The 20,986-nt window shown below is 40.5% G+C and overlaps 1 protein-coding gene across 1 annotated transcript in view; it reads right to left on the reverse strand.

Annotated features, from left to right (window-relative positions):
* Positions 1–20,986, reverse strand: part of ZNF385D (zinc finger protein 385D) — a 471,339-nt gene that overhangs the window by 20,899 nt on the left and 429,454 nt on the right. The window lies entirely within an intron of this gene.

A 20,986-nucleotide genomic window follows, 5' to 3' on the forward strand; every position in this document is an offset into this window, starting at 1 on the left:
GAATTCTTAGTGTATACAGTGAGGAGCAGAAGTATTTGAACACGCTGCGATTTTGCAAGTTCTCTGACTTAGAAATCATGGAGGGGTCTGAAATTCACATTGTAGATGCATTCCCATTCTGAGAAACAGAATTTAAAAAGAAAATTCAGGAAATCACATTGTATGATTTTTAAAGAATGTATTTGTCTTGCACTGCTGATCATAAGTATTTGAACACTTGAGAAAATCAGTGTTAATATTTGGTACAGAAGTCTTTGTTTGCAATTACAGAGGTCAAACGTTTCCTGTAGTTCTTGACCAGGTTTGCACGCACTTCAACAGGGATTTTGGCCCACTCCTCCACACAGATCTCCTCTAGCTCTGTCAGGTTTCAGGGCTGTTGCTGAACAACACAGAGTTTCAGCTTCCTCCAAAGATGTTCTATTGGATTTAGGTCTGGAGGCTGGCTAGGCTACTCCAGAACCTTGATATGCTTCTTACGGAGTTACTCCTTGGTTATCCTGGCTATGTACTTCGTTGTCATGTTGGAAGACCAAGCCACGACCCATCTTCAATGCTCTGACTGTGGGAATGAGGTTGTTGCTCAAAATCTCACAATAAATGGCCCCATTCATCCTCTCCTTAATACAGTGCAGTCATCCTGTCCCCTTCGCAGAAAAGCACCCCTAAAGCATGATGTTACCATCCCCATGCTTCACAGTAGGGATGCGTTCTTGAGATGCAACTCATCCTTCTTTTTCCTCCAAACATGACGAGTGAAGTTTAGACAAAAAAGTTCTAGTTTTGTCTCATCTGACCACATGACTTTCTCCCATGCCTCCTCTGGATCATCCATATGGTAATTGTCAAACTTCAGACAAGCCTGGACATGTGATGACTTGAGCAGGGGAACCTTCCATGCAATGCATGATTTGAAACCATGACGGCGTAGTGACCTTTGAAACTGTGGTTTCAGCTCTCTTCATGTCATTGACCAGCTCCTCCCTTGTAGTTCTGGGCTGATTCCTCATCTTTCTTATCATCAGTGATACCCCACGAGGTGAGATCTTGCATGGAGCCCTAGTCTGAGGGAGACTGACAGTCGTCTTTAGCCTCTTCCATTTTCTAACAATTGCTCCAAAAGTTGATCTATTTTCACCAAGCTGCTTGGCAATTGCCCAGTAGTCCTTTCCAGACTTGTGGAGGTCCACAATTATGTCTTTAAAGAGCTCAGACAGGTGCTACTAAGTTAGATTAATGAGTGGAGTAGAGGTGTACTTTTTACAGGCACAGTAACAGGTCTTTGAGAGCAAGAATTATTGCTGTTTCTCAGGTGTTCAAATACTTATGTTCAGCAGTACAAGATAAATAAATTCTTTAAAAATAATACAATGTGATATCCTGAATTTTTATTTTTTTTATTTTTTTCTGTCTCTCAGAGTGGGAATGCACCTACAATGTGAATTTCAGACCCCTCCATGATTTTATAAGTGGGAGAACTTGCAAAATCGCAGGGTGTTCAAATACTTCTGTTCCTCACTGTAGCTGCCACATGGTGAACTGGCTGCATGTGCCCAAGCCACACCCACCTTTAGCAGTCAATGGCCGATTTTGTGGTATAATTGTGTGGCTATTGGCTTCTGTGGGTGGGTCGGTGTGGCTTGTCAGTGTGCTGCCAGTCACACCATTGGGCTGTACTTTTAACTCCTTCATGACCAACCAATTTTGATTTATTTATTTTTTCGTTATTAACTGCCTGCCTCCCACAGCCAATTCTGTTTACATAGACATATAAGGCCTTTTATTTTTGCAAGGCAAGTTGTACATTGTAAAAGCACAATTTAATTTTGCATAAGATGTAGTGGGAAGATGGAAAAAAAAATATCAAAATGAGGTGTAGTTTTTCTTATGTTTTACTTCTTAAAAAAAGTAAGACTTTGCACTGCCATATTCTGGCCTCCATAACTTTTTTACTTTTACTTTACTACGGAGCTATGTAAGGGCTCATTTTTTTGCAGGGTATTCTGTAGATGTACCATTTTGGAGTGTGAATGCCACTTTTTTAGGAAGTGAAGCGATGAAAAAAAGATGAATTGGCCATTTAGATTTTTTTGATACATGATTAATTATATTTTAATAGTACCTACATTTTGGGACATAGCAATGCATGAGATCTTTATTTTTTATTTTTTTCACATGGTAAAAGAGACTGATTAGATTTTTTTTTTATATATACAGTGCCTTTAAAAAAAATAAAAAAAAAATTGATACATAGTTTAACATTTTTATTAAATACAAATCTGAAAAGTGTGGTGTGCATTTGTATTCAGCCCCCAGTACTCTGATACCCCTAAATAAAATCCAGTGTGACCAATTGCTACAGAAGTCGCTGAATTAGTAAATAGAGTGCACCTGTGTGTAATTTATTCTCAGTATAACTACAGCTATTCTGTGAAGACCTCAGAGGTTTGTTACTGAACATTAGTGATCAAACAGCATCATCAAAACCAAGGAACACACCAGACAGGTCAGGGATAAAGTTGTGGAGAAGTTTAAAATTATTAATTGTGTACTCCACAAATCTGGCCTTTATGGAAGTGTCAAGAAGAAAGCCATTTTTGAAAGCAAGTCTTATGAAGTCCTGTTTGAAGTTTGCCACAAGACATGTAGGGGATACAGCAAACATATTGAAGAATGTGTTCTGGTCAGATTAGACTGAAGTTGAACATTTTAGCCTAAATGCAAAACACTATGTCTAGCGGAAAACTTACACTGTCCATTACCCTGAATACACCATTCTAACTGTGAAACATGGTGGGGGCAGCAGCATGCTGGCTGGATGCTTTTCTTCAGCAGAGACAGGGAAGCTTGTCAGAGTTCATGAGAAGATGGATGGAGATAAATAAAGGACAATCCTAGAGGAAAACCTGTTATAGGCTACAAAAGACGAGATTGGGACAGAGGTTCATCTTCCAGCAGGAAAACAACCCTAAACATATAGATAGAGCTATAAAGGAATAGTTTAGATCAAAGCATATTCATGAGTTAGAATGGCCTTGTCAGACCTAAATCTCATTGAGAATCTGTGGCAAGACTTGAAAATTGCTGTTCACAGACACTCTCCATCCAATCTGACTGAGCTTGAGCTATTTTGCAAAGAAGAATAGGAACACATTTCATCTTCTAGATGTGCAAAGCTGGTAGACATATCCCTCAAAGATTTGTATTTATAGTTGCAGTGAAAGGATGAAAGGTGGTTCTACAAAATAATTAACTAAGGGCTCTTTCACACTTGCGTTGTCCGGATCCAGCATGTACTTCATTTGCCGGAATTACACGACGGATCCGGAAAAACGCAAGTGAACTGAAAGCATTTGAAGACGGATCCGTCTTCAAAATGCGTTCAGTGTTAGTATGGCAGCCAGGACACTATTAAAGTCCTGGTTGCCATAGTAGTAGAGGGGAGCGGGGGAGCAGTATACTTAGAGTCCGTGTGGCTCCCGGGGCGCTCCAGAATGACGTCAGAGCCCCCCATGCGCATGGATGACGTGCCATGCAATCACGTCATCCATGCGCGTGGGGCGCCCTGACGTCACTCTGAAATGCCCCGGGAGCCGCACGGATGGTAAGTATACTGCTCCCCCACTCCCCACTACACTATACCATGCCAGGACTTTAGCGTCCCGGCAGCCATGGTAACCATTCATAAAAAGCTAAACGTCGGATCCGGCAATGCGCCGCAACGACGTTTAGCTTAAGGCCGGATCCGGATCAATGCCTTTCAGTGTTCAGGATTTTTGGCCGGAGCAAAAAGCGCAGCATGCTGCGGTATTTTCTCCGGCCAAAAAACGTTCCGGTCCTGAACTGAAGACATCCTGATGCATCCTGGACGGATTTCTCTCCATTCAGAATGCATGGGGATAATCCTGATCAGGATTCTTCCGGCATAGAGCCCCGGTGACGGAACTCTATGCCGGAAGAAAAGAACGCAAGTGTGAAAGAGCCCTAAGGGGGCTGAATATCAAATGCACACCACATTTATTTAATATTTTGAAAACCATGTATCATTTTCTTTTCACTCCACACATACTTGCCACTTTAAACCATGTATCATTTTCTTTTCACTCCACACATACTTGCCACTTTAAACCATGTATCATTTTCTTTTCACTCCACACATACTTGCCACTTTGTGTTGGTCTGTCACAAAAAATCCCAATAACATACACTTAAGTTTGAGGTTGTAGCATGAAAAAATGCTACATACTTTTTTAAGTCCTTCTAGGGGACTTGCAATCGTCAGAACGCTGCTCATATAAAGTGCAATGAATTAGTATTGCAGCCTATAGGAGTTTCATTACGTTCCTCCTGTGAAACCCTGCCATAGGAGTATCTCTGTGGTAATGCTGGTAGCCTTTTGCAGGCTCAAGGCAATCACGCTCCAGGAGCCCAGCGCTCCTGAAGTTTCACAAAATTGACCACTTCATCTAAGGGGTTAAATGTCTGCGGTTTTATTGCTGATTGTTGATTTTGCCTTTGGGTATAGATTTGTTGCAGATTTTTTGCTATCATTCAATTTAGAGGCGGACACAGGCAACAAAGGGCCCCTGTGCAAAGGGTGTACCTGGGCACCCCCCCATTCCCCCCAAACCACACATACAACCATAAACATATATGTGCAAATAAAAAACATCTTGTGAATATGTTTGCAATATGTATATATATTCTTTTCATACTAGGTTATGCCTCTTACTCTGCCCAAAGCATAACTATACACACCCAGTACCTTTAATGCCCCCACATAGTAATTATTCCCCCTATGTGCCAGTACATAGTAGTTATGTCCACATATGTGCCCCCTCACAGTAGTAATGGTCAGATATGTGCCCCCATCACAGGAAGTTAAAAACATATACTCACCTAGTTCCTCATGATCACAGTTCAGCCGCTGGTTCTCCACAGCAGTAGCAGGATGTAGTGTCTCACATTGCTCTGCTGATCTGTGTAGGAGGAGGAGCAGATTCCCGGCCGCACCGCTCCTCCTCATACACAGACAAGCAGTGTGATGTGTGACACTACATCCTGCTACTGCTGTGGAGCCAGGTCCATATTTAGATTTGATGCTGCCCTAGGCACTTTAGTGCCAGCTTTCTCCCCCCAATGAAGTCCATAGCTAATGGTAAAATGCTCCCTAGGCCTTCAGCTATCCCTCAGGACTCCCTCATACACTTGGACAATTAAAGGACTGACCTATTACATATGCACTTGGCAGCTAAAGGCATTTGCGTTGGTACCATGCTCTTATGTGCCTGCATTGCTGAGAGAAATGATGTTTTATTATATACAAACGGGGGCCTTACCATAACACCTAGAGGCTCCGCTCTCTCTGTAACTGCCGCACCCTCTGTACTTTAACATAGCCCGGTGGGATAACATTTTCACTGCCAGGCCCTGTCAAAGTAGACAAAAGAGCCTCTAGGTGTAATGGTAACGCCCCCGTTGTTCCTAGAGGATCATTTGCATATAATCAAATATTCATTTTTTTTCTAAAAAATGCAGGCATATATGAACATGGGCCCAACACAGACCAGCACTGATGGGTGACTTTAGTGCTGCCCTAGCCATTTTACAGGCTAAGGCATGTCCATTAGTGCCAGTGACATCACCGGAATCACTGCTAGGCGGAAGCCACCCCCAAATAGTATCCCCAGTGGTAATAAGGCTCTCTACAATGCCCTCAGTACTAATAAGGCCTCCCTATAGGGCACCTCTTCTAATTTATAAGGGACTTTTATAGAGCCCTCAGTAGTAGTAATGCCCTCCACCACTGCCCACAGTATTTATAATGTTCCCTGCAGTGCCCACTGCAATTATAATACCTCCTGCCATACCCCCAGAGCTATAATCATCTCTGTAGTGCCCCCATAAATTATAATGCCCCTCCAGTCTTCTATACCATGCAATCCCATGTAAATCACACCAGTCGTCTCCCACCAGTCTTCTATATGATACAGTCCCATGTAAATAACCTATCTTCCTTACAGTATTCTATACCATGCAGTCCCATGTAAATAACTTCACTCTTCTCCCTTTATTCTTCTATACAATGCAGTCCCATGTAAATAACACAAGTCCTCTCCCTAGAGTCCCATGTAAATAACTTTTCTTCCTTACAGTTCTGCATAACATACAGTCCCATGTAAATAACTTAAATCCCCTCCTTCACCCCCCTCCAACACATAGTCTTTAACATATGCTACATTTTCTGGACTCCACAACATAAAATAGTTTAGTCCGTTATTCTATCAATGATTTTCTTTTTTAGCGTACTGATGTATACCACCCAGATGGATAGTCAAAAAGCCACTCTTTTGGCTGCTTTCTGACAATGGAAAGCTAAGGTCTGTTTAGCATGTACATCAAGAGCTTTCCTGAAGTAGACACTAAACATAAACTGTTATATGAATTATCTTTAATTTAATAAGGTACAAAACATACTATAGCTGTCTTGATGCCTTATAACAATCATCTCTTGCTATGAAAAAAGCAACAAGGCTTTTATTGTAAGGATTGTCCAATTTCAAGCAAAGATTATACTGTATGATAGAAAAAATTAATACATTGAAAAAGTCATACAACTTCCAAACACATTATGCTAAAGAAATGGAATGCACTGCTAATTTATTAGGCATTTTAGGCAAGAGTCACACTAACAAGCCTTACTTCTGTGTTCATAGGCTTGTGATAGCTAACATCGGCACTCCAGCGATGGTAAAACTACAACTCCCAAGAGGCCCATTTGCTTGGCTGTTCTCAGAATGTCACAGAAATGAATGAAGCATGGTGGGAGTCGTAGTTACACCACAGCTGGAGTGCTGAAGGTTAGCAATCACTGTCATAGGCTATCTTCGTCAAAACATAGAACAAAGGAGTGCTTTTGCTTGCATTTTGCCATTTTACCCAAATAAGTTTGCACACCATTATCTTAAATTTACTGAATTACCTATTATAATACATTGTATGCTATCTATATAAGTGGGGAAATTATCACGCCCTGCACTCAAGAATTTTGCCTTCAGAAATTTGCTAAATAGCGGATTTGCGACTTTGTGGGTCTCTTGTGCAAATATTTTTCAGCTTTTTACATTTTTACACCATGTGCTCCAGTTTAAAAAAAGTAATACAAGGCATTTAATAATGTATTGTGATTGTCCATATTCCTTGATCCATTTTTCCATTGCATTATATCTATGGTTGCGACCACCCTGCAATCCAGAAACAGTGGCCGTGCTTACACACTGTAGCAAAAAGCACCAGCCTATGTGCACTACCATGGTACCAGCCACCAGAAAGGCCATCGCTTTTTCCTATAGTGTGAAAGCACAGCCACCACTGCTGGATTGCAGGGTGGTTGCAACCCCTGGATATACGCATCTGAAGTGGAATTCAATCTGAAGTTTAGGAAAAAATTTGATTTGCAACGAATATGAATTTCCTTGCGCTTTGCGGTTACTAATTATGAAAAAAATTACAGCTACACATGTTACACAGTCAAAGTAAGAACCCCGCGAATGCTAGATCACCCATAATGCCATGCAGACAGCCAATCATCAGCTAGCCAGCCCCTTTGATGTCACAGCCCTTTAAAGGCCTCATCCCCCTAACAGTCTGTCCCGGCTGCACGCAGCAACCTCTCCCTACACTGGCAAAAACTGAATGTAAAATGGCTGTCAGATCGGGTTTATTTATAGGGTAGGGTAGGGGTGTGTCCATGTGCTGAAACGTCTTAATTGGCTGTCCTGTCCCACCTGATGGATGTGTCATCGGTCAAAGTTCTGCACAATGCAAACAATATGGCACCATATGCGAACAAGCAAAGTTCGCCACCAAAAGGCCATCTCTAATAAGCAATGCTATTAGGCCTTGATTTTGAAAATTGGGTTAATTAGTTGTCTAATTCTACAGCTATTGGGTCTTCACTACTTTATTGGCACTGCCTCCATTTCCTTCTTTAGCTCCACAGTGTTTTTTTTTTTTTTTCCCTTGCTGTATGCTTTTCTTTTTTTCGTTCAGCTAGGGGTTAGCTAGGACTGTTGGTGGTCTGCATGACGATGTGCTCGTCCATAAAGTGTATGAGGCCTGCCTGTCATACTGACGCACAGTAACTGTTTCACTACAAAATATAACTAGCTATGCATGTTGCTGCAATGCACAGTTATGTACACCGAGATACACTCTCCATGCAGTCCGGGATATAGCGGATTTAACTCGCATTTTGACAAATTTATTTGGAACAAAGCAATTTTTTGAAAAAAAATGGGCCAAACATTCGAATCAAATTTTTAAAAACTTTGTTTATCTCTAGTGCTTTGTATTAACTTTCTCTACATGATAAATGCCATTTACTGAAGTGAGACATTCCTATTAGATGGGCATAGCTAGTTATGTTAATGAGTTTGACTCCTGATTTATCACTGAGACTTTTAAAAAAGTTGCTAAAACAGTTGCAAACTTACTCCAGTGGGGAAGACGTAAGCAAATTGGAGTAACATTTCTAGGCAAAGGTGATATGTTTAAAGATGCACCAAATATGACAAGCACCATGCAATATTTGATAAATTCGGTGTAAAGTACTCCAACATAGACTGGAGAAAAATTGATTTCAAACATTCTCCTCAAGATATTCCCCCCCCCCCCTCCCATCCCAAGAATTAAAAACAAAACAGAATTTTGCATTAACTATATTAAAAATGTAAACAGTAGTAATATTAGAAAATAAAGACACCATACGGTAGTCATAGCAACTCAGATGAAAAATAAATATAAAAAATGTATATATCCTCCAGAAAGTTAGAGATATACTGGGCGAATTTATCAAGCCCTGCAAACCAATTCTGCAAGTAGGGGCTTTAAGATTTTTTGGGGTCACTCACACAAACATTTTGTGACTTTTCGAGCACAGTGCTTTCCAGCGCCCTCTACAGATTTCGATTGAAAATGTGGTCAGAGTAGACTTAGGTGTCATATTGATGAAGTGTAAGTCACAAAAAAGTTGCAACTCCACACTGGACACGCCCCAGGTGTAAGCTGAAATAGGTGCAACCACATTGCGCTCTCGACAAATTTGTTAATACTGTGTGCAATTTTTGGTGCAGGCTGCACATAGCAATTACAATTTAAAAACGAACCTCAAATACTAACTACAATGTTAGATTCTCCCCACTTATACTTAAGGGAGATATGACTTGGAAAAAAAAAAAGTCTGTAAAGTCGAAAGGTGCAGAATAACAAGCACTGATCTGGGATTATATTATAAATGGAGTAATCATATTCCTTAAACTATGTTGTGCTCTCCAGCAGACGATCAGAATACACAATTAATGTATAAATAATAAATCTTATTAAGCATCAAATGGCAAATAATTTATCGCAACACGAGTTTACAATAGATTGGATTACATAGAGAGATTTTATATTTGACACAGTTGTTTATGTGGTGCACAGGCTGTAATTATATTCTTACAGCTCACATTAAACCTTGCACTTCAGAACACAGGATAAATAGTGCCAGTAAACTCTGAGATACAACAGTTTTGCTGCATATTTCTGCACCGGTTATGCTCAACTCTGTGTGTCATATACAGTATATGCTCTATACACAGAAAGTCTCCAAATACATAATGGTTATTCAGCAACAGGTATATTAAAGTACAAAATATAGCAATGAATTCCATAACTTTGGCAGAAATTCTGGCATGAAGAGAAAAATACTTTTAGCTTGAAGGTCGTGTCATTCTCTCCTTAAATAGGCTTCCAGCTGAATTTAAAAATATTAATGATGTGTTTGATAACTCAGTCCAAGTCCTTATGTTCTGAGATGTTGAAAGAAATAATGTTCCTTTCTTAAGAGATGATGAAACACACAGCCTTTACAAGCAGAGGCCAAGCAGTGTTTAAGATAAATATGAGGAAGCAGGTTGTAAACTAGCAGAAAGCTACAACCATGACAAATTATAAAATATGTTTAAAGGAATTGATACATAGCTTCAAGAGGTCCTGTCATCACTAGTTCCTCTACAAGGCAAATTTTTGGAGGTGCAAAGGTTCAGATTACAGTGACATCATAATAATGGAAGCCATGATGCATTTACAGTAGGGATCTGTTCTATGGCGGATCCAAATAGTGATTAATGGACCTCATTGACCTATAATGGGTCCATTGTGGTGACAGAAATATTAAAATGTAAGTGCAAGTTAGGTTTGTACCAGTTTCTTCTACACAAATTGCTCTATAGCAAAGGCCCAAGATTTTGTACATTAAAAACTATTTTTAAATAGCATAGATCCTGAGAAAAAATATGAAATATTGAAACAAAAAAACAAAGTCATATGGCCCTAAGCCAGTGGCAATGGCTAGTGATGAGGTTTTTCCCCTAACATCACTAGTGCACAGAAATAATTATAAGAACTGAAAGCTGGGGAGCCTTTTGCATGGTACATTAACTGCTTTCCACACGCTGCATGAAGTGAGTTCCCAACATGTGATATAATGGTAGGGCACTCAAATCAGATGTCCAAAGGAGCTATGATTGGCCAATCAGAGGCAGGGGCCTAGCTGTTACTGATAGCCAGGCTCCTACTGTATTCTATGGCATCAGATTAACCTCTTAAATGCCACAGTGAATGCTGACCGCCATATCTAAAATCTAAGGAGTTTACAAAGGTTTGGGTCTCCCTCTTTCACCCCTAGGCTTCCTGGAATGTGATTGTTGGCACTCTATAGCCATAAAAACCCCTGGGTCCTTGCCAGCTACGGAAGCCTATGAGGCCTGCCTCTTGACAGTTCAATGCAGTACAATACAGCATGTATTGTACTGCATTGAAACAGGGCTCAGATCCCTAAACGTCGAAGTGCTGTCGAAAAGACATACAGTATTAGGTATTGCCACATCAATAACAATCAGCTATGTTTAAAAAAAAAAATCACCTAATCTATTCCATTAGGTGAACGCGGTAAACAAAAAAATAAAACTATGCCAGAATGGGCATTTATTTTGTTACTTCGCCTCTCAAAAATCATAATATCAAGAGATCAAAAAGTCGTATTACCCTGAAATGGTACTAATGAAAATGTCACCTCTTCCCACAAAAAACGAGACCACCGCCAGAAAAATGAAAAAAAAAACATTGCTTTCAGAAAATGGCAGTGTAAAAACATGATTTATTTTTCAAAAATGCTTTGTGCAAATGTAAAATGTAAAAAAACTTTATGAATTTGTATCTAACTGACCAACAGAATAAAGATCGCATCATTTTTCTCACATGGGGTAACAAAACCCAAAAATCAATGCCAGAGTTGCTGCCTTTTCTTAATCTTGCTTTCCAAAAAGATAAAAAGTTATAGAACCCTCTTAACAACCCAGTAGAATCCTCTTAACAATTTAAATGGATTGCTGTGCCTTAGATGGCACCAACTGGGCACAGCATATTGAGCATTGAAATGTCATATCTTCGGGAAATTTGCAATTTTCATTTTGCAAAGTCCCCTGCTCATTAATTTCTGCAAAACATTTGTGGTGTCAAATTGCTTTATTCATCCCTTGATAAATAGCTTGAGGGCATAGTTCCCAAACTGGATCAATTATAGGGGGTTTTCACTGTAGGGGTACCTCTGAAACTTTGCAAATGTGATATAGTTCCTGAAAATCATTAAGCAAAATCTCTGCTCCAAAAGCCAAAGGGCGCTCCTTCCCTTCTGACCCCTGCAGTGTGCCCACACAGCTGTTTTATGACCACATATAGGGTGTTGTCTTATTCAGGACAAAATGTGTAACAAACTCTCTGGTGCTTTTTCTGTTATCACTTGTTAAACATAAAAAATATGGGCTAAATCAAAATTCTATTAGAAGAAACATATTTCATTTTCATAGCCAAGCGTTTCCAAATTCTATAAAAGGCCTGTGGTATTCAAGTGCTCAGCCCACCTATTGATACATTTTTTGAGTGCATACTTTAAAAAATGGGGTCACTTTTTGGAATCTTCCACTGCAGAGGTACCTCGAGGTCCCTTCAAATGTGACATAGCACCAAAACATTATTCTGAACTCTAAAAACCATATGGCGCTTCTTCCCTTTTGAACCTTGTCATGTGCCCTTAAAACAGTTTATGACCATATGCAGGGAGATTCTGTTAAACTGCAGATCAAGGCTCATACATTTTGAGGTTTGTTTTGCTGTTAACCCCTGCTGCTTTACAGGAAAACAAGATCAATGTAAAATCCACAAAACAAGTGACTTTTTGAAATTTCACCCCAGTTTTTATTTTATTCTTGTGAAACATCTGGAGGGTTAACAAAGTTAGCAAAATTGTTTTTGAATACCTCGAAGGCTGTAGTTTCTAAAATGGGGACTTTTATAGGTGGTTTCTATTTTGTAGGTCCCACAAAGTGACTTTATAACTGAATTGGTCCTTAAAGGGAACCTGTCACCAATTTTATGGTGTCCAAATTAAGGGCAACATAAATAAGTGACTGATTCTCTTAGCAAAATGCTGGGTCACTTTCTTTAATTGACCCAGTCAATCTGCCAACATCTTATATTGAAAAGCTCTAGCTGATAATGATGAGTCATGAATATTTATGAGCTCCTGACTCTCCCTGCCTACCTGCTGCTGATTGACAGTTTTTTTTCCATATAAATCAGCAGCAGGTGGGCAGGGGAGTGGCTATATATCTGAATTAAAAAAATGCTGGACTCACTGACATCACCCTGGTCTCAAATCAGCTAATTAGCATGCAGCATATGGCATCTTTGTGTGTATATTATGAGGTAACCATCTGTCACACCAGTAAGTGAATACATCTAAGGTACTTTTTAGTAGTTCATGATTGTATATAATTAGTTAGATTATAATCAAATATCCACATGACCGGTTCCCTTCAAAAAGTGGGTTTGAAATTCTTCCAAAATTCTAAGGTTTCTAACATCCTTAAGAATGGCATTAACAAAATGATGCTAATATTAAATAGATATGTGGTGAATGTTTATTAATCTCAGAATTGGTTGGTAAGTAAAAACATTTAATAGTTATTACTACATAAAATCACACATTTGAGCTTTGCTAATTTTTTAAAATAAAATGTGGCCCTCTTAATCCACTGGTTTAGGGAATTTTCCCACTAAAAATATTTTACACTTTTCAAACCATCATCTGAATTTTAATATTTTTATAACTGCATGTGATTAAAAATGTAGTAAAGCCACCAAGCTATTTAATGGAACCCAACTGTATACCACCACCTACTGGTTGCTCTTTTTTTAATGTCTCTGTCCACCTCACTGAGCCACCAGCTTCAGCAGATATGACACAGTTGGAAATGACCCTAGCAGAGCAATTGAATGGGGAGATCTTTGTATCCATGTGAGGTACAGGGCTGGTTATTGTTTTTTTTAGAAGCTATATAATGGCTGGTGTTCATTTTGTACATTAATATTGGGATAACCCCTTTAAGAAACACCATGATAGAGAATTTATAAGCCTTCCAATCATTTCAGCGCAAATGTAAGTTTGCTTGCAAAAGTCTCCAGTAGAGAAGAGGCTAACATTGACAATCCCATCTAGAAACTATATAGTGTTCCAGTGTTCAGGTAAATAAAAAATACAATCAATTACAAATGTAATAAAAATGGACTTCAACACAGGACACAAATGCTTACGAGTTTCAAATGTCTCTCGAGTCTTGGGTTCTTAATCTTAACACTATGGAGCTATATTAATGACATATGCTCAAAGTAAGCTCTATGTGGTTATCAGAAGCATGGAGTGCGTCTGACGTGGGATGCCAGCCCCGCCCCTCCCTCACCTCTTTGATCTGCAGTGCACGGGACATCCATGCAAAGTAAGGGGGAAGACTCCGGGGGAGATGCCTCACTTGTGAGCTAATGTGGCTTGGTCTCCCCAGCTGGAGTCTGTCAGGTTAGCGGTACCTAGCCCCGGTCTCCCGTCTGTTACAGCAATTTGTGGTGGAGGTTGGTCGGTACATGGAGGTTATGGGTCTGAAGAGAATGCATGTGGCACTGTGAAACTGTTGTGGGGGGCCGCATGAGAGTGGAACTGTTGGCCCTCAACAAGTATTGAATGTTAAGCGGTGTGGGTATAAGAGGAAGAGAGGAGGAATAGATGCTAAAGAGGGTGCTGGGATAAAGACGTCTCTATTGGACTGAGTTAAAGAAGAAGATATCTATATTTGCAACTTTTGTCTGTCTCATCTTATCCGCTTTGCTCCCTTTTAATCACTGGATCCTTTAATAACCCTCTATTCTCTACCTCCTTAACCGCTGAGAAATCAAACCGGCTTTGAGACTGTGAGACTGTGACCTCTCCATAGACTGCCGTAACACTCTTTCTAGCCTAACCTCTTGGGACTGTGACCCCTCCATAGGCTGTTGTAACAATTTCTCCAATTTCCATCTTACTAAATGCGTACAATACTTGGACTGCCACATTTCTAAACAGTATATCTTTTAATAACTTTGGACTTTGCTTTTGCTATTTAATTACACCTGCTGAAAATGCCATCTAAAAGAAGAGACAATCAACAAGGATATAATATTAACATTGCTAACAGACTATCCGTTACGGGTCTCGGTGTAGATATAAAACAGAATCAAAATGCTTTTATAAATATCTGACACCTACATCTTCCCCTCTAAGACCCCTTAATCCTGGAAATGAGATGGTGGAGGGAATAGAGCCTAGTTTGGATGAAAATTTGGATGCCCTAGAAGGGGAAAAAAGTCAAGGGAGTAAAAGCAGACTCTGACCCAAAAATGGTGAAAGAAATCCTATGCGCGGTTACAAGGTTAGAGAGTATAATGGGGAAGGTGGTAACACAGATTGGGAGGATCCAAACAGAAATTGGAAAGCAGACCTCCTCCACTTCCACCTCCGAATTATCCGCGTGCAGTACCAGACAGTCATCAGTTGGTAGCTGGAAGCAGTGTAGCACTGCAGTGGGGAAGTGGCAACAGGCCGTTCTGAAGCTGATATGCTTAGGGGACAAACAGCACACTGCCTCAGAGCTGTGGCAGGGCATAAGAGACCAGACTGATCTGGGGTTCTCGCCACTCAACCTAGAACCAGACATGGTTGTGTCTGATAATGGCCGTAACTTGGTGGCGGCTTTGGAGCTTGGCAAGCTCAGACACATTCCATGCCTAGCCCACTTGCTCAACCTTGTGGTTCAGCAGTTTCTCAAAACCTACCCCAATTTGCCTGAGCTACTGGTGAAGGTGTGCCGCATGTTTGCACATTTCCGCATGTCACCAACAGCTTCAGCCGGTCTCTCAACACTGCAGCAGCATTTTAAATTGCCAGATCACCGGCTGTTGTGCGACGTGAGCACACGCTGGAACTCGACATTCCACATGTTGGCCAGGCTTTATGAGCAGCAGAGGGCAGTAGTGGAACACCAGCTGTAACATCATCGTAGCCTTTCCAGTCAGCTTCCGCTATTCACAAGTGTGGGGTGGGCATGGTTGTCTGACCTCTGTGAGTTTTTAAGAAACTTTAAGGAATCAACACAGATGGTGAGCGGCGATAATGCTATTATCAAAGTAAACAATTCCACTTTTGTGTTCACTCAAAAGCTTGCTGCTCACAATTAAGGACAACACTTTGAATGTGGAAGAGGTGGAAATGGGGGAAGACAGTACACAGGGTGATAGCCGGAACACCCTCAGTTCGTCTTCTCAGCGCAAATTAGACGATGAAGAGGATGAGGAGGAGCAGGAGATGGTTTCCTCAGATACAGAGGATAGTACCAATGGAAGTTTAATTCTATCTGTTCAGCGTGGGTGGGCAGAAGAGGAGGAAGAGGATGAGGAGATTGAGAGTGATCTTCCTGATGATGACAGCGAAGTCTTGCCTGTTGGTACTCTGGCACATATGGCTGACTTCATGTTAGGCTGCCTTTCCCGCGACCCACGCGTTATATGCATTTTAGACAACGCGTATTACTGGTTGTTTTACCCAGTATTACCCTTCTTGATCCACGCTACAAAGAGAACTTCTCATCTCTCATTCCTCTGGTGGAGAGGAGAAGATAAAATGGTGCAATAACAGAAGATCCTTGTTGAAAAATTGCTCCTAAGTTAATAAGGTAGACATCCAAAATTGCTCATCACATAAAATGCCCTCGCATATATTCCCTTTGCAGATAATGTTTTACATGGTCAGCTCACATGCAGGCCCTCGTATATCATTTTTTAGAGGGTCAGCTCAGCTGCAGGCCCTTGCATATAATTTTTTAGAGGATAAGCTCACCAGCAAGCCCTCATCTACAGTCTTTTACAGGGTCTGCTCACCTTCAGACCCTCACATATAATTTTTTAGAGAGTCAGCTCACTAGCAGGCCTTCACCTACAATCTTTTACTGAGTCAGTTCACCAGGCCTGCACATAAAATCTTTTACAGGGTCAGCTCACCAGCAGGCCCACACCTCAAATCTTTTACAGGGTCAGCTCACCTGCAGGCCCGTACCTAAAATATTTTACAGGGTCAGCTCACCTGCAGACCCTCACCTAAAATCTTTTACAGGGTCAGCTCACCTGCAGGCCCTCAACTAATTATACCTAATAGGTAATTTGCGTGCATACTGCCTTGCTTGGATATGGTAGCCGTAGCTGTTTCTCAGGCTCCCTCTCCAGAATGGAACCGTGATTTTCCTGTTACCCATGGTCTACATGGTTTGGGCTGAAAATAACATCAAAAGTTAATAGGACAGACATCCGAATGGATCATCGCCATCACAGGGATATGCGATCGCCCCCAGGTTATCTAGAGTCAACAAAGCGGCAACAAGCCCTCACACATAATGTTTTAGATGGTCAGATCAGCAGGCCCTTGCTCCAAATGTTTTTTAGGGTCATCATCAGGCCATAAATCATAATTTTTCAAGGGTGTGTATGATGCCCTCCTTTATGTGTAACAAATGGTGTATTGGAGTGCCGATTTCTTGTAATTTTTGGCAGCCCTTTCACTTAGTGCATAGGCTTTATTAGTGTAGGAGTCCCACTGCCTAAACTTGCATTTTCCCAGTCTATGTGGCTCTGGCATCGCAGGAGGTCTCAGACCTTTAGCCTGGGCAGAGAGCTTCAGAAGAAAAGGACAGATCCTTATCATACAGCTGGCTGGTACAGAAAGGAAGATGACCTGAAAGTCACCTCCAATCCATAGACTTCCTATTTTTCCCAGATTTTCCTAATATTTCATGGGTTCGGGAAACATGAAAGGAACCATCTCTTCAAAAATTGTTTTGGTTCTTTTAACACACCTTCCTGGAAATCCGTAAACAAATCGGAAATCCCCTCTCTGGGATATAAAGGTTTTCAGACACCCCGTATTTTCTGCCAGTAATATTTGGTATCAGATAATGCGTAAAATGGTACTGATTATAAATATGGACTCTTAATTTGACCTACGGATACGGAGAAAATGGCAAAGCCAATATTCTGCCAGATATTCTCCCTCTCAGGGCAAGAACTGCCCCTGCTCCAATTACACAAGGCTGGACTAATATGTGTCACAGCTACACCCAGCTACAGAGTGGGTAAAACACAGGGACACACTCAGTTCCTGGTCTTTTATCTACCATCTGACGTTGACTAACATCATGACCGGCCGCTGGACACGGGCACTCCGGCATCTTGGATTATTTTTTCAAAGACTTTATCTTTAACTGGACTTTACCACGGTAATTCTAAACTTACAGACATTCTATTCCCTTCCACCTCTTACCTAGTTCTATCCAACTAATCTGTTCGACTGGCAGGTATATTTATCTGTCAGTTTTAATGTATAAATTTTGTTGTTGTATAGTTTTAGAATAAAAATAACGATTTCATCGTTCCATTTTTGCCCTTGTTACTTGATTACCTGGTCTATGCTAAGAACTCTTTCCTCAGAAGAGTTACTACGGCATTGTCTTATTTTTTATAAATTGTTAATTGGTTAGCTACAGTAGGTTGCAAATAACGGTTTCTTCCCTTTAGGATTAGTCAGCCGGGGTCTCTTCGCTCCGATTCAATACAAAGAGTGGTGGCAGAAAATTAATTTGATTTCCTGCGCAAAATCAATCATTTTATTTTACTGATTGTACATAAAATCGCGATTTTATCATGTATGGGCACACCAACCAATCTTAAACGTCTATTGTGCTCACAGTGGATTCGCCTCCAGAAGTCTCTAGTGGACGATACCTGTATGGCAACTGTAGAATAGTACGACGGGATTGGCGGGTGGTTGTCACAGAACCCATATTATTTTTTAGGCAAATGTGTAGAAGCTAATTTTTTCCGTATGAGATGATGGCTATTTTAGGGTGCATATGACTTTTTGATCGCTTGGTATTACACTTTTTGCGATGTGAGGTGAGAGAAAATGGCTTTTTTGACAAAATTTATATTTGATTTTTTTGACGTGTTCACCTGAGGGGTTAGGTCATGTGATATTTTTATAAAGCAGGTTGTTACAGACGTGGCAATAGCTAATATGTATAATTTTTTATTTATTTAAGTTTTACACAATAATATCATTTTTGAAACAAAAGAAAATATTTTTTTAGTGTCTCCATATTCTGAGAGCCATAGTTTTTCTTTTTTTTTGGCCGATTGTCCTAGGTTGGGGCTCATTTTTTGCGGGATGAGGTGACGGTTAGATTGGTACTATTCTGGGGGGCATACACCTTTTTGATCACTTGCTATTACACTTTTTGCAATGTAAGATGACTAAAAATGGCTTTTTTTACATCGTTTTTATTTTATCTTTTTAAGGTGTTCATCTGAGGGGTTAGGTCATGTGGTATTTTTATATACAGCAGATTGTTATGGTCGTGGCGATACCTGATATGTAAACTTTTTTGCATTTAACACAGTAAAAGCATTTAAAAAAAAAAAAAAAAAAAAACATGTTTTAATGTCTCCATAGTCTGAGAACCATAGTATTTTTATTTTTTGGGCAATTATCTTAGGTAGGGGCTCATTTTTTGCAGGATGAGATGATGGTTGGATTGGTACTATTCCGGGGGGCATTTGCATTTTTGATCGCTTGGTGTTGCACTTTTAGTGATGTAAGGTGACAAAAAATGTGTTTTTTTTTTGCACAGTTTTTATTAAAACATTTTTACGGTGTTCACCTGAGGGATTGATCAATCTACTCAAAAGCCCTGATAGAAACCCTCGGGATGTAAATACAAACACTCAACGGTCATTAGACCCAAAAATCCCTTTAGGGGTCTCTACTGAATAAGTGTAGGATAAAAATGTTATCTTTATTTAATCATTTAAAACACACGGTGTCAGGAAAAAAGGATTTGTTAAAACTATCTATCCACAGTAGGGTTTGATACTAGTTGACCTAGTGGCTGCTAGTAGTTACTAACAGTAACTGAGGGGTTGATGTCAGCCCTAATGACTGTTATGTCCACAGCCAAGTGCTCTGTGCACTATGTTAGGAGACAAGTCAGATGATTTGTGTTATTATATTATTGTAAGTTTTAATAAGGGTATGATATATCCCTAATTTATCAAGATATGTACAAGCTGTTGGCAGCAGTGTGTAGCTTTTTTTGACAATAGGGTCGGGCAGACTCTGCAGTGATTTGTCTATACTTAGTCCATTTGCACATGCATACAGGCTTTCTTAGTATCGGGCATCATACACTATTAGTGATTTTATTGTACTGGAGTTAGGCTGCACAATTCTTTTGCAGTTAATTTGTGCCTGTTTATGTCACAGGCTTAACACTTGTATCAATTGCCCTGAATTGCCCAGAAGGTGTAGCAGTGTGCTCTGAGCATAAAGCTCAGTGGGAAACACTGTTGCTAGACACTGTCTAAGCACTGCCCCTATCTGTCCTCTGTCTCCACTATGCAGTAACAGTGGCTTTTCTTACATCGTTTTTATTTTATCTTTTTAAGGTGTTCACCTGAGGGGTTAGGTCATGTGGTATTTTTATATAGAGCAGATTGTTATGGTCATGACGATACCTGATATGTCTTTTTTTTTTCTTTTTTTTTCATTTAACACAATAAAAGCATTTTTGAAAAAATAAAAACATGTTTTAATGTCTCCATAGTCTGAGAACCATAGTGTTTTTATCTTTTGGGCAATCTTAGGTAGGGGCTAATTTTTTGCGGGATGAGATGATGGTTGGATTGGTACTATTCTGGCGGGGCATTTGCCTTTTTGATCGATTGGTGTTGCACTGTTAGTGATGTAAGGTGACAAAAAATGTCACATATAAGTATGTCCTAGCAGCCATTGATGAATTCTCAGGCTGGCCAGAAGCCTGGTCAGTAACTACGGCTATGGCCAGAAACACTGCTAAGAAAATATTGTCAGAAGTAGTCTACAGATATGGGATTCCAGAGGTGATAGAATCAGACAGAGGTACTCACTTCACTGGGGCGATAATGGGATACATACTTAAGACCCTAGAGATCTCACAAGCTCTGCATACTCCCAACAGCATGGAGACACTTTAGTGGTGGTCCCAGATGGAATCACCCAGGAGGCACTGATACTGCGTTTATCACTTTCTATTCTGTACTAAGTTGGTCCGGGACCTAAGTGGAAGTTCGGATGGCGGAGCATCTCTCGCAGGAAGGCAGTGTCCATCACAGACCTCCCATCAATGAAGTGTTCATGGTGGTGACCAGAGGAGGAGAGAAGTGGACCTTCCGGGTGATTCCAGGCCTACTCCAAGTGGCTACACTTTCAGGCAGCACCATTTTGGTCAAGGGATACGCCATGATTGACAGCACTGTCCAACCAAGGGACAGCAATGCCTAAGATGGTGCACACCTTCCTGATTCCACAACCGAGGACCACAGCTACGCAGAAACTTTTAGGCTTACTGCTCCATGCTACTAGCGGTATGGCTGACCTACCGGCCCCTAGAGATTCCAACACAGGAGCAGAAGAGGTACATGAAGGTGTATCCAGAAC

This window comes from Bufo gargarizans, chromosome 5, assembly GCF_014858855.1.
Source record: "Bufo gargarizans isolate SCDJY-AF-19 chromosome 5, ASM1485885v1, whole genome shotgun sequence".
Taxonomy (NCBI): Eukaryota; Metazoa; Chordata; class Amphibia; order Anura; family Bufonidae; genus Bufo; species Bufo gargarizans.